The sequence below is a fragment of the Calidris pugnax genome, unplaced genomic scaffold, assembly GCF_001431845.1.
Source record: "Calidris pugnax isolate Ruff unplaced genomic scaffold, ASM143184v1 scaffold256, whole genome shotgun sequence".
Lineage (NCBI taxonomy): Eukaryota > Metazoa > Chordata > Aves > Charadriiformes > Scolopacidae > Calidris > Calidris pugnax.
In genome coordinates, this window is record NW_015091079.1 from 194096 (window position 1) to 209559 (window position 15464).

Here is a 15464-nt window from a genome sequence, read left to right on the forward strand (position 1 = left end):
TGGCCACAACCTGGGAAGAAATCCCAGACAGTGTGAAAAGGTGTGAAAAATGGGTTCAATGGTCTCAATGTAACTTCTTTTCCTGCTCTAAACCCCTTCGTGTTTTCAGCATGAGCGACTGCATGTAAACTGGGATGCACATGGTGAAGTGCTCAGGGAACTGGGCATAAGAACCACTGTTATTTTAGTAGGCATTTTGTGCCTGATTTCCTTCCAGCATGTAGAAAGGTAGTTGTCAGAGGTAGCACACAACTATCACCAAATTATTTTTTTCCTACCCCTCTGTTTAGAAGGAAGAACAATGAGCACTGCTCCTTTTTCCACTCCGAGCTGCATCCCCAGGACTGAGCTCCAGCACATGAGATGTGCTCATGCAATGGGAGGGTAGGTCAAGGAAAAAAAAAAAAATAATATATTTTTCTCATGCACCAGCTGTATTAACAGACTCTATATGAAAAAAGTTCCTAGTCTGGCAGATTTTATGTATCTAATATTTTACAGAAATTCTCCTTCAACACAGAAGACTGCTTGGGGTTCCTGTGCGATGCTTGCATAAAATAATTGAGTATAGAATTGAAAACATCATTAAAATCTGCTTAGGATTCAGGCAGAGGAATACAAAAATAGCAAGGCCTCCTGTAAAAGGAATGGAAAATGGGGGAAGATAAAAGGTGGTAAATACAGAATTCATCAACTAGAAGATGCATCACGGGCAAACATCTGAAGAAGTAGAATCATTTTGAGAAAACATTAATATTCCCAGTTGTCCTTGAGAGGAAGAAACCCCATTTTTTCTGCCCTTTCTTGGCAATGGCATCCTGAGAAAAGCACATAAATCCTCATGCCTTAGCCAGGAATATTGGTGTTAAAGACTTCCAGAACATGGAAAATATGTCCCAGCACCATCATTGTGACCAACATGGAGAATGGAGGACACCACCTATGTTGGATGCTGAAGAAGTTACACAACAACACGGCAAAGGCAACTGGATTCTAAGTACTGCAGTGAAAAAACAAAACTCTTAGCAAAATCTTCCCCCTCCACTAGCTTTATACCACTCAGCCCAAATGTTGTTTTCCGGAAAATTCCTGATACTGATCACGCACAATAATGAAAACTTTTTTTCTTCTGATGATCAGGTCACTTAAACATCATGATTTTGAATCAATAGTATTCATGCAACTGATAATTAGATACTAAATCTGATATAGCCCAAAAGACTCGGAGGTCAGTCATCAAATGTTACGTGATTAAGTAAATATAAGAGGAATTGATTGCTCTTTTGTCTTACTCTATTGATTACAGGGCGTTTTTATGGCATTTTAGCAGTCTGGCAATGTGTCTTTGGAGGAACAGCACAGAAGGTTTGCTAAGTAGATCTGCTATTAAAATACTTCAAAAAACGGTTCACGCCGCCACCACAGATGACTGAAAAAAAGTTGTAGTATATAAATTCAGATAAATTACAAAAGAAAACTGCACAAGCACAGGGTTACTGTGAGCTCTGTCACTGGGTAACAGCATCGTGCAGATCCTGCTGCAGCTGGAAGCAGGTGGTGGGAAGGCACAGCAGTGCCAGGGGGGAAAGGATGCTGAGCATCCACAGGGGCAACAGGGGGTACGGACCACACAGGACTGAGCACAAGCATCAATCCGAGGGCTGGAGCCCCTCTGCTGGGAGGACAGGCTGAGAGAACTGGGGGTTCAGCCTGGAGAAGAGAAGGCTCTGGGGAGACCTTGGAGCCCCTTCCAGTCCCTCAAGGAGCTCCAGAAAATCTGGGGAGGGACTCTTGGTCAGGGAGGGGAGCCCTAGGAGGAAGGGGAAGGGTTTGACCCTGAAAGAGGGGAGATGGAGCTGAGATGTGGGGAAGAAGTTCTTTGGTGTGAGGGTGGTGAGAGCCTGGCCCAGGTTGCCCCGAGAAGCTGTGGCTGCCCCATCCCTGGAGGGGTTGAAGGGCAGGTTGGAGGGGGCTTGGAGCAACCTGGTGTGGTGGGAGGTGTCCCTGCCCAGGGCAGGGGGTGGCACTGGATGGGCTTTAAGGTCCCTTCCAACTCTAACCATTCCATGATCCTTACCTTCCCCATCTGCAGCAGGCACAGGAAGGGCTTGGATGAACCTCAGAAACACTGGGTGAGGGTCCAGCAAGTGGCTGCACCCAACACATCAACCTCACGGTGCCAACTTTGAACCTCCACTGGCTGATGCTCAAGACACGCTGTACACCCTGGTTTCCTTCCTAAAGGTTTGTCAGATTAAGACTTCAACACCACCATCTGAATGGCTCTAAGTGTCAGGACAGAAAGCCAAGCTGCAGAGGAGCAGGTGGTGTGAAAAACAAGGGCTTCAGAAGCAAGCTGTATTCCTATATTCTACTTAGGCCTTTTGGCTGTTATGACAAGAATAATAAATATTATTTGGGGACAAATCCAATAGCCAAGTAATCCCCCAGAGGTGCACAGACAGAGCAAGAGAGATGCAAAGCTCTTCACTATAGGTACATTCAGACGCAGCTCTGGTCCCCATCTCAGGGCTATTCCTTTTTACAGCTATTTCTTATTTCACATTGACAAATTTATTGAGAGAGCATGAAAAGAAACATTGCTATGGTTTTATATTTCTTGCACATACACACAAATCAAAAAAATCCCTGTAGAAAGGCTTTTCTATTGCATGGACTTTTTTTTTTTTGAGGTTCTTCATCAGGAAGAGCAGTTCAAGGACACTTGAGGGCAGGAGTCTTATTTACAGGCAAGCCTGGAGTTATACAGCTCGTTCCTAAATCCTACCAGGTTCAGAGCAGTTTCAAAGCGACATTTTGAAGTAGTTTGCAGTTGAGTGGGGAGGGACTGTGCTTCATCAGTACCCAGGGGTTCCCATCCTGCTGGATGGGCCACCAGCACCAAAAGCAGCTGCAAGAAGCCAACACAAACCCTTCTGCCCATCTCACTCTGCACCAACTTTGGTGACAGGATGGGAAGGGTCAGTGGAGAACCATGACCTGCAGCCCTGATGGGCGATTAGATTTCCCAATATCCATCCTAAACCTCCCCTGGGGCACCCTGAGGCCATTTCGTCTTGTCCCATGGCCTGTGACTTGGGAGAAGAGACCGACCCCCCCTGGCTACCCCCTCCTTTCAGGGAGTTGGAGAGAGCAAGAAGGTCTCCCCTCAGCCTCCCTTTCTCCAGGCTGAACACCCCCAGCTCCCTCGGCCTCTCCTCACAAGACTTGTGCTCCAGACCCCTGGGTCTACCCCTTCACACACAACCAGGGCATTAGAGTCTGTAGAGAGTGATGGAGTTACTGCTCCTCTGGCAACAGCCATCACAAGTGCCAGTAACACATTGCAGGGTTTGGCCCATGAGTTCTCTCTATTTCCCACTCTTCCCATGATGCTGCGAGGAAATTAGACTCTTTACCTCAAGCGGCACCCAACGGTGGGGTGGGACCTCTACCAGGCTGATCTTCTCCATGACCTCTTCAGGTCCACGTTGAGCCCCAGTCAAGGCACCCACATCAACCAGATGCCACACAAGCTTGTCATGTTGTGGGAAGAGAAAGGACCAGAAGAAACATGCCGTGCCAGACCCGGGCAGTGGAGCAGCCAGCCAACGTGTAAAGCTGTCTACTTCTTCCTCAGTTTCCCCTTCTGCAGCTACTTTTCATTTATTGTCCTCAAATCTGGGATTCTTGGGAAAGATTGCTTCCTTTTGCTCCCTGTAAAGAGTCTAACCCAGAGGGATCTGCTCACTGGGACCTTTAGGCCCAGCATTACTCTAATATTGAGTTTTAGAGTGTTAAATCATCACAGATGGAGTCCTAAAGCTCATGAGAGAGATGTGCTGTGCCCTGTGGCACAGAGGGGAGCCAAAGGCTCAGCCTGGGGAGGGCTGTCAGAGCAACCCAGGTGTCCCAACACAATCAAGAAGACCCTGAATGTGGTCACTCCACATCTGCTGTTTGTCCCCAGGCTTGGAGCAGTGACCAGCACCTTTCAAGGCAGATCCATGCCTGCAGGAACATCTGTAGCACGGATGCTGCAGTCTGGCCTCAGCTATGTATCTGCAGAGGCACCACGGGGCTGGTGACAGCTCTGGGATGCAGCTGAGCATCAGCCTGTGCTGGTCCCAATCTGACCCAAGGAAACATGGCATTTCTCTGCATCCTTTTAAGCCTCAGACACTACTAATCCTGTTCATGTGACACTTGAGAAAATGTTTTATTTTGGGGATGCAGCTGAGCATCAGCCCATGTTGGTCCCAGTCTGACCCAAGGAAACATGGCATTTCTCTGCATCCTTTTAAGCCTCAGACACTACTAATCCTGGTCACATGATACTTAAGAAATTGTTTTCTTTTGCTGCACTGCAGAAAACCTTCTAAAGAGAAAGTCTGAGAGGAGATCCCTTTACTGGGCTGGCAGCAGGAGCCAGACCTTCATGTGACACTTGAGAAAATGTTTTATTTTGCTGTGCTGCAGAAAACCTTCTAAAGGGAAAGTCACAGAATCTTCTAGTTTGGAAGGGACCTTAAAGATCATCTTGTCCAACCGTCAACCTCACTGACAAAAATAGACACCCACACAACAAACAAGGAGCATCATCACTAAACCAGACCTCCCAGCACTACATCAACCTGTCTTTTGAACACCTCCAGGGATGGGGCCTCAACCACCTCCCTGGGCAGCCCATTCCAATGCCTGATAACCCTTTCAGTGAAAAAATTTTTCCTAATATCCAGCCTGAAGTCTGAGAGGAGATGCCTTTACTGGGCTGGCAGCAGGAGCCAGACCCTGCTCTGCTCACAGAGCAGCTCCCACTCTGCTTCTCACCAGCGCTAGGGCACAAAGAGTGCTTTCAGGAGGGGAACATAATAGAATATCTCGAGTTGGAAGGGGTCCAGACACCAAAATTGGAGGGCATCAGCCCCACCTCAACCCACCAAAGTCCCTTCTGACAGGCACTGCCCGGAGCCCCTGGGTGCTCAGAGACATCTCTTTGACTTGATATTTACTTTAATGCACTATTTATACTGCCAGCCTCCTTCTGCTTTTCAGAAACAGCAGCATTTGGCACACCTGGGCAGCAGCACATGTAATTTTTCATCCAAAAATCAACATGACTCCAGCAAGGGATCTACCTTCAGTCAGTCCCTCTGGCCACAGTCTTCATTGCTCTTGTTTGAAGAGCAGCCAGCCCTATAAAGATAGGGTGGGTAGTGTATACATCATAAATTTGACCATTGGTAATGCAATAGCAGGTTTTTACCCAAACTCCTTCTCCTGGGGAGGGCTGTGTCACACTAACCCAATGCCAGAGCCCACGTAACAAACCCACACGGGATTGTGTTCATTACTTTTTCACCCCTGTCTACAAGCCACACAGTTTATCTCTCCATACCTCCTCCCATCCCATGCCAACAAGATTGGTTTGGGTCTCATGGCACCACCCAATACAATTAACAGACTTAATTGCTTACTACCCTTGATTTCAGGTGTTTCCTTGGAAACAGCTCGTTAGCTGACACAGAGACATCCTCCAGAGCCAAGAAAGGATTTAAGCCCATTCCCCCCTGAAATCCAGCAGCCCTGGAAAACATGCATCACTTGAAAGTTTTATCCATCCTCATACAGGTCATAAGTAGATGCCTGGAAATTACCACCTAGAAGGAGACACTCTTAGCATTTCAAAACATTTAAGTAGAATTTGGCAGCCAGAGGAATAGTTTTGACCATTCTGAAGTGTTTTTCTCAACAAGCACTTTCATCACAAGATTAACTGAACAGATAAGGAAGATGCAGAACTGCTGCTGGTCAACCCACCCAATGGCTTCAGGCAGCAATTTTCCAGATAGAAGAACTGTGGGCTTTTCTCTGAGCTTCAGTAAAGCATCCTATCAATGCTGGACAGGAATTAATTGCAAGAGATGGAAGATGGGGATTCACATCCAAAATAATTAAGTGTTTGCATCAACAGAGCAAGTCCCGAGGAGCTAGAGGAAGGTTTTCAGTAGGGATGTTCAAGGATGGATTTTGACCTGATCTCAGGCAGCAGAAGCAGACTGACAGCATCTGAGGGAAATCAGAGGAGGGTCAGGAGAGGTGTATCCTATGGGAACCACTGAACTTCACTCTATTTCTAAAATAACACATCCTCCATACACTGAGGCTGTAAGGTCATGCTGTGAGGGTCTATTAGAAAGCTTTCTGTTAAAAAATCTCAAACAGCCTGAAAAGGCAGTGAGGAAGAAGCACTATTCCACAATAATTATAAACAATCAGATGAGTCCTCTCAGGAAGAAGGCTGAGCCAAAACAGTGGCCACCACAGGGCCACAGGGCTCCTCACCCAGCTCCCTCCTGCAGAACCACCAGCACCAGGCACTGCAAAACCAGTCTGAAGCAAGAGAAAACACCTCAAAACACAAAGACCTATCTCCCACCCCACTGCCCTCACTCAAAAAAAAAAAAAATTAATCAATTAATTAAAAGAAAAAAGTCCTACCTTGCATTTTACATCATACTTTCAGGAGCAAGACCTCTTCCCCATCACCTCCTGGGACAAACAGCAGCACTGGCTCAGGGCTCTGTTATATACAAACCAGGCTGCAACACAACCCTCCTTCCCTGGGGGGGTGGTTTCCAGCCCAGGACACCCTCTCCTGATGATCAGGAGGTGGGAAAGGTTGATTGCTGGCACCTGGTGCCAGTTGCTTCATTCACACCTCCCAGAGCAAGTGATTGCCTCATCCTGTTAAAATAAAAACTTTCTCTCATTCCTTATACGTTTCAAAAGTGAATGACCACAATTCTATACTGGCTATACCATAGCCTATACTGTAACTGCTGTGACTGTAGGAAAGGCAGTGTGATAGTAATTAAGCAGAATGATGCTCTCCTTAATTTTCTCTTTTTAAAAAACACTACCACACCCTAAGAAATTAGAGCAGAGCTTTGCTCCATCATCCTGTGATCTAAGGCACTGGAGGAGAAGGGGTTAATATTAAGAAATATTAATTAAAATTATTAAAATTATGAAAAGAAACATTAAGTAAAACATTGATTGCATATTATCAGATTCTGTCTGATGGTACAGTCTGATGTATTGTACTGCACATTTGTGAGTATCAGACTGGGAATACTAGTTTTTTAAAAACTGTTGATTAATGTACAGCAGAGGGCTCCAAAGATGCTGAGGGGCCTGGAGCATCTCTCTGCTGAGGAAAGGCTGAGGGACTTGGGTCTTTTTAGTCTGGAGAAGAGAAGGCTGAGGGGGGATCTGATCAACACCTATAAATACTTCAAGGGTGGGTGTCAGGAGGATGGGGCCAGTCTTTTTTCAGTGGTGCCCAGGGACAGGACAAGAGGAAATGGGCACAAATTTGAACATAAGAAGTGTCATCTAAACATGAGGAGGAAGTTCTTCACTTTGAGGGTGTCAGATACCTAGAAGAGGCTGCTCAGAGAGGTGGTGGAGTCTCCTTCTCTGGAGACATTCAAACCCACCTGGACACGTTCCTGTGGGACCTGCTCTGGGTGGACCTGCTTTGACAGAGGGTTGGACTAGATGATCTCCAGAGGTCCCTTCCAACCCCCTATCACCTGTGACTCTGTAATGCTGTCTGCAGAGGGCACAGAGAGCCGGGGAGGGCACTAATACCCACTTCCCACAGGCTTCCTACAGAAAGCACTTCTGGAACACGAAGACATATTTCTTTGTGTCGTGTCCATATCCAATTTTTACAGCTGTCTCCCTCTTTCTCGCTAATTACCTCCATCCCAGTGGGCAGTCAAATTACACGCCAGGATAGTTTAGAGTGAGCACAGAGCTGATTGGCTTTATTCAGTGAAAAATAAGTCAATATATCAATTTACATAATTGCAGTCTTTTGGGAAGAAAGTTACCCTTTGCAGCGCATCTGGCCAGGTGCTGTGATAGCCCCATCAAGAAGAAGGTGTGAAGGAGATTATAATTCCTGCAGGAAAACCACTGTGAGCACCTTGAGGAGACAAACTGCTGCTTCTCCACATCTGCAGACTCTGGGTTTTGGGGTCTATAATATCAACCCACTATCCTGTATCCCAGTGGCCACCAGGGATGCGGAATGGCCCAAAAATGCTCTGTGGGAGGTTCAGACTGGACATGAGGAAGCATTTCTTTACCAAGAGGGTGATCAAAGCTCATAACAGGCTTCCTGGAGAGGTGGTTGATGCCCCAACCCTGTCTATGTTTAAGAAGCACTTGAGCAACACTCTTATCAACATGCTTCAATTTTCTGCCCGCCCTGAAGTGGTCCCAAATTACACGCCAAGATAGTTTAGAGTGAGCACGGAGCCGGTTGGCTTTATTCAGTGAAAAATAAGTCAATACATCAATTTACATAATTGCAGTCTTTTGGGAAGAAAGTTACCCTTTGCAGCGCATCTGGCCAGGTGCTGTGATAGCCCCATCAAGAAGAAGGTGTGAAGGAGCTGATAATTCCTGCAGGAAAACCACTGCGAGCACCTTGAGGGGACAAACTGCTGCTTCTCCACATCTGCAGACTCTGGGTTTTGGGGTCTATAATATCAACCCACTATATCAATTTACATAATTGCAGTCTTTTGGGAAGAAAGTTACCCTTTGCAGCGCATCTGGCCAGGTGCTGTGATAGCCCCATCAAGAAGAAGGTGTGAAGGAGATTATAATTCCTGCAGGAAAACCACTGTGAGCACCTTGAGGAGACAAACTGCTGCTTCTCCACATCTGCAGACTCTGGGTTTTGGGGTCTATAATATCAACCCACTATCCTGTATCCCAGTGGCCACCAGGGATGCCTGGGAACAGCCCAAAGGTACTCTGTGGGAGGTTCAGACTGGACATGAGGAAGCATTTCTTTACCAAGAGGGTGATCAAAGCTCATAACAGGCTTCCTGGAGAGGTGGTCGATGCCCCAACCCTGTCTATGTTTAAGAAGCACTTGAGCAACACTCTTATCAACATGCTTCAATTTTCTGCCCGCCCTGAAGTGGTCGGGCAGTTGGATGAGATGATCTCTGTAGGTCCCTCTCCTGGGTTGAGCGACACAGGACTAGCTTCTCTTCTAATGCCTGGGAAAGCTGCACTTTTGGAAGACTCTGGTGTCTGAATTTTCAATTTTCTGCCCGCCCTGAAGTGGTCGGGCAGTTGGATGAGATGATCTCTGTAGGTCCCTCTCCTGGGTTGAGCGACACAGGACTAGCTTCTCTTCTAATGCCTGGGAAAGCTGCACTTTTGGAAGACTCTGGTGTCTGAATTGTTGAAAATATTCCCTTTACAGCCAGGTCGGGGTGGGGGTTTCAAGGTCTCAGTGGTTTTGAGCTCCCCAGGTGTTGGGACGAGGAGGAGCGAGACCCGGGCACTTGACCCAAGCTGCCAACAGGGTTATTTCATACCATGGATGGCACATTCCATAGAAATTAGAAAGTTTGTCATGTAGTGTCTCTCTCCCTTGATGGCTGGGATGCTGAGAGTTGAAAATATTCCCTTTACAGCCAGGTCGGGGTGGGGGTTTCAAGGTCTCAGTGGTTTTGAGCTCCCCAGGTGTTGGGACGAGGAGGAGCGAGACCCGGGCACTTGACCCAAGCTGCCAACAGGGTTATTTCATACCATGGATGGCACATTCCATAGAAATTAGAAAGTTTGTCATGTAGTGTCTCTCTCCCTTGATGGCTGGGATGCTGAGAACTCCTTGCCCTGGTGCTGGAGCCCTGAGCCCTTCCCTTCCTCCTGAAGCCACACTGGCTGTCCCTGCTGGGAGTGCACGGCTTCCTGGGATGGAATGGGCTGGGGATAGTCCTCATGTATTTTATATTGGTATCAGGATCAATACTGGCTCTTTATTATTATTATTATTATTATTATTAATTATTTAGTCTTGTTCTATTAAATCCATTTCTATTTCAACCCTTGTGTTTCCTTGTTTTTGCCGATTCCCCTTTCCAGGTGGAGAGGGGTCATCAGGTGAGAGAATAAGTGTCTAAACAACAGTAAATTATGATGTATTTTCTCAAACCAAAACAGTCTCTTCCCACTGAAAAAGCTCCATCCTCTGCTCCATCTCTCTGGCACCAGCCCACCTCCCTTTTCTCTTAGCAGTCATAACCCCGTTTGCATCATCCTCGCTGCGAACCGAATCAGACCCTGCAGATTTATGGGGCTGTTTTCCCAGCTTTCATTATCAGTTATTGCACTTTTTATACCAAAATGGAGGAGAGAGAAGTTGCAAATATTTATATTCCGAAGCCCGGAGGATCCTGTTGTGTGATATTAGCTCTGCTGGCGGCGTGGGTTCTCAGCAGGAGACAGGGATGAAAGAGATGCTGTTACCAGCCTTTCTTAAAATTAAACAAAAAAAACCCCAACAAACTCATAAAAAGCACCTGTCTGTTCTCTTCATTAAGCTCTCCTGATGAGGGCCTTGGGGGATCTGATCAACAGGAATATTTTTCCACATCTAAGTAGAATAAATACACTTAAAATCAGTCATCAAATGAGAGTGTATTTATAGCTAATTACCAGCGGAGCAGACCCGGAATGGAACGGAGCATGTTTCATACATCCCTTGACTGGCATGTTTTATAAATACACAATTTCTCACTTCCTCGGATAAAGTAGTTTAAAAGACTGAACCTTGTTTTCATTGCCTTGATCTAAATAGAACAAATTAAGATAATAATCAAAGTAAAAATGTAGAGAGAAAAAAAAAAAACAAAACCAAAAAAACAACCAACCAAAAAACATCAACGCACCAAAAAATTAAACTGTAGTTTTCTAAATTTTCCCTAGGGAGGTCTCTGAGGATTTCTTAGGAACAACAATTCCTGGGGTGAGGTGTCATTCCAAGGTTGTAGGTGGGCACCTGGAGATCTGGAGATCTTCCCACCTTCCCTCCCCACTGCCCTCTGTGGGAGGAAAGGCAAGTCGCTCTTAAGTAACGAATTACAGCTCGATTATCACAATCCTAAAAGCATTACATTTTAATTTTTAGACTATTTTTTAAATTGATTTTTCCAAATGGTGATAATTGAAGTCCTGAAAGCCAGGATGAGCAGAAAGGGAGCGAGGAGGGCTGGCTGCTGGAGGGGCAACACTTCGGTGGGGCAGAGCAGCCCTCCCACACCTCTCAGCACCTCAGGTCTCTTCAAAAGTCACATTAACTAAACTAAGTTTCTTCTCTTCCCTTACCCTAAAGCTTTACACTGACAGACGATGCCTCCAGCATCCACATGCACCTGGTTTAGTTAAGTCAAGTCCCAGCTGTACAGAGTTACACCAAGATAACCACCACCTGCCTGGGTAGTGGCTGATCTCCAAAGCATCTTCTTGGATGCAAGAGAAGTCACAGTGACATTTCATAGAATCATAGAATGGTTTGGGGTGGAAGGGACCTTAAAGCCCACCCAGTGCCACCCCCTGCCCTGGGCAGGGACACCTCCCACCACACCAGGTTGCTCCAAGCCCCCTCCAACCTGCCCTTCAACCCCTCCAGGGATGGGGCAGCCACAGCTTCTCGGGCCAACCTGGGCCAGGCTCTCACCACCCTCACAGGAAACAAGTTCTTCCCAACTTCTCATCAAAATCTCCCCTCTTTTAGTTTAAAACCGTTCTCCTTCATCCTATCCAAAAGCAGAGCTTTGCAGTAACTAAGCAGGTCTCTGGTAGGTGCTCCCATGATTTTAGAAATCAGATTTCTGCCCTCGTTAAGGAAAAGTGGCGGGAGATGGGGCTGCAGGGAGTGGTCCTGCCTGTGCCCCTGTCCCAGTTCATTCCTATGTCCTGATGTCCTGGTGTCACGGTGTACCTCTGTCCCAGTGTCCCAATGTCCAGATGTGCCTGTGTCCTGGTGTCCCGATGTCCCTGTGTTCTGATTTCCCCGTGTCCCCATGTCCTGATGCCCCGATGCAGCCATGTCCTGATGTCCCAATGTCCTGGTGTCCCAATGTCCTGATGCACCCATGTCCCGATGTCCCTGTGTCCCAATGTCCCGATGATGTCCCGATGATGTCCTGATGTCCCAGTGTCACGTCTCCATCCCCATCCCCATCTGCATGTCTTCCCATCACATCCCCATCATATCCCCATGCCTATGCCATCCCCACCTCCATTCCCTCCCTTCCCCATTCCAACCCATCCCATCTCATCTCCATCCCACCCCCGTCCCCATTCCCTCCCCATCTTGTGTCCTGGTGTCCCGATGTCCCTGGGTTCTGATTTCCCTGTGTCCCGATGTCCTGATGCCCCGATGCAGCCATGTCCTGATGTCCCAATGTCCTGGTGTCCCAATGTCCTGATGCACCCATGTCCCGATGTCCCTGTGTCCCAATGTCCCGATGATGTCCCGATGATGTCCTGATGTCCCAGTGTCACGATGTCCCTCTGAACCGGTGTCCCGATGTCCCAATGTCCCGATGATGTCCCGATGTCCTGATGCACCCATGTCCCGATGTCCCTGTGTCCCAATGTCCCGATGATGTCCCGATGATGTCCTGATGTCCCAGTGTCACGATGTCCCTCTGAACCGGTGTCCCGATGTCCCAAAGTCCCGATGATGTCCCGATGTCCCAATGTCCCGGTGTCCCCGTCCCGCGGTCCCTCCTCCCGCACACACTAGATGTCACTGCGCGACCTGCGATGGCGGCTCCGCTTCCCCGCCCGGGATGCGCGGGGTTAAACCTCCGCTCGGAGCCCACCCCGGGCTCCATCCCACCCCCGGGGCCGGGCCCTGCTCGGGCGGGGGGACCCCATCTCATTTCCATCTCCATCCCCATTCCCTCCCCATCCTGTCTCCATCTTATCCCATCTCATCTCCAGCTCCATCCTGATCTCATCCCCATCCCCAACCCCAATCACTCCCAAAGCTGGGGGCTGCCCCACAGGTGAGCTCGGGGTGCCCCCAGCCCACACACAGCCCTGCTCCCCCCGAGAAGGTGTGACAGCCCCATGGGTGAGCAACAGGGCTCTACATGGCAGAGGAGCTCTGGCTCCCTGGCTCATGGTGAGGGGCACAGGGCAGTGGTGGCCTCCCCAGGCAATGCCACCCTGCTGGAACAGGGACAAGGAAGGCTGGTTTCCTCTGGGCTGCCACATGTACCCCACAAATCCCACCCAGGACACTGGACCCCACCACCTCCTCCAGCCCCAAGCACCAGGAGGCAGAACCATGTCACTTCTTACAGGTGGTCTTTTGCCCAAATCTGGCTGTTTGTACACTGCCAAAACGACTTGTGCTTCCCCCCCACCTCCTAGATGTTTTTCCCCCATCAAAACACTGTAAACGAGAACATTCTTTTCCATCCCGTATCTCCACAAAATTCTCTTTAAAGCACCTCCTACTTCTCGGTGCCTTCCTGCCTCCGACTGTCTGCAGACCTGGAGGAGGGGAGGAAAGCAATCTTCCTTTGCATGCCAGTTCTCTGCATCCTCTTGACATTTCACGGGCCAAAACCTCTGTCCCCAAAGCTCTTAGCTACTTTTTTCCACTGGGCAAGATGAGACACACTTTGCTCTTCAAAGCTAATCCAGCTCCGGATTGCAAATCAGAAGGATAAAAAAAGAACAAAACCAAAGGCAGAAGCTCGGGGAGGTTAATATCGCACATCTGGTCTTTATTCTGCTGTTAAATTACAGCGGAGAGGCAGGAAAAACACAGAGTTTTGCCTGCTCAGACCAAGGCTCGCTCTTGATATTGTTTCCTTGTCACAGAAAACTAATAAAGAAGAGATCTTGGTGTTAAAAGGCACCACGTACATCAACGGAGATCACGTTCTCCTCAATTCCTCCCTTTTGCACGTTTTGTCACAGCCCCACTTGCATCTGGGTCTGTGAAATGGGTCTGAGGCTGCCGCAGGGCACTATGGGACCCATGTATCACAAACCATTGCCAAAGAAATTCAAGTTTAGGATTTGCAAATGATTAATCCACAGAAAACTTACCAGCGATCCGCAGAGCACAAGTGGGAGCATGGATCCAGCTCCTGACTCTGAACCACCAGCTTTTCAGAGCTGAAAGTGTAGGCAGGACTTTCCCAGCATCACTCAGGGATGGGAACCACTTTCCCAACATCACTCAGGGATAGGATCTATTTTCCTGACATTATAGGCACGGGAAGCCCTTTTCCAACATCACTCAGGGATGGCAACAGCTTTCCCAACATCACATAGTGATGGGAACCACTTTCCTGACATCACCTAGGGATGGGAACCACTTTCCCAACATCATTTAGGGATGGGATCTATTTTCCTGACATCAATTAGGGATGGGAACTTTCCCAGCATCACTCAGGGATGGGATCTATTTTCCCAGTACCACTTAGGGATGGGATCTATTTTCCCAATACCACTTAGGGATGGGAACCACTTTCCTGACATCTCTTAGGGATGGGATCTATTTTCCTGACATCAATTAGGGATGGGAACCGCTTTCCCAGCATCACTCAGGGATGGGAACCACTTTCCCAATATCACTTAGGGATGGAAACTATTTTCCTGACATTATAGGCACGGGAAGCCCTTTTCCAACATCACTCAGGGGTGGCAACTGCTTTTCCAACATCACATAGTGATGGGAACCACTTTCCTGACATTACCTAGGGATGGGAAACACTTTCCCAACATCATTTAGGGATGGGATCTATTTTCCTGACATCAATTAGGGATGGGAACTTTCCTGACATCACTTAGGGATGGGATCTATTTTCCCAATACCACTTAGGGATGGGACCCACTTTCCCAGCATCACTTAGGGATGGGACCTATTTTCCTGACATCAATTAGGGATGGGAACTGCTTTCCCAGCATCACTCCGGGATGGGAACCACTTTCCCAACTGCTGCTGGGAGATTGAGAGCTGGAAAACGGAGGGGAGCATCGAGGGGCAGACCCCGACCCACAGGTCCATCCCTCCCACCAGGTTCTCTGCCCAGCCATGCTGGGAGGCAGAGGAACCACGCTCTGCAAAAAGGAGTCATGAGGAGTTCCAACATCTCCTCCAGCATCTTCCTCTGGCTAAAACAACTGCCAGCACTCCCGCTGCTAATTAGAATTAATACTAGCTGCTTCCTCCAACAGTAAAAACAAAATGTTCCCGCCGTGTCCCATCTGATAAGGCAGCAGAGCTCAGCCAGCAGGGCTTCCTAGGTGGGCTGAGACCTCCAGAGAGCCCCAGCCACCCTGGGCTCTGCAGGGAGGGGACCCCGCGTGGGGACCACCACCCCTAAAACCCCCTGCCAAAGGACTGAGGCTCATCCAGAGCAGGAGGGGAGTAATGGGTGATGTAACCCATCTGGATGGTCAGTTAACGGAACAGCTGGCCCAAGATGAACTGGCTGAAAAGGGTTCAGAAACATGTTTTTTCTGTGCCTGGCCTGGACCAACCCCCCCAGTACGGTCTATTCCCGTGGGGACCAGCCCCAGATAAGATGAGGGGCTGTGTCCCTGTCGCACCCTGC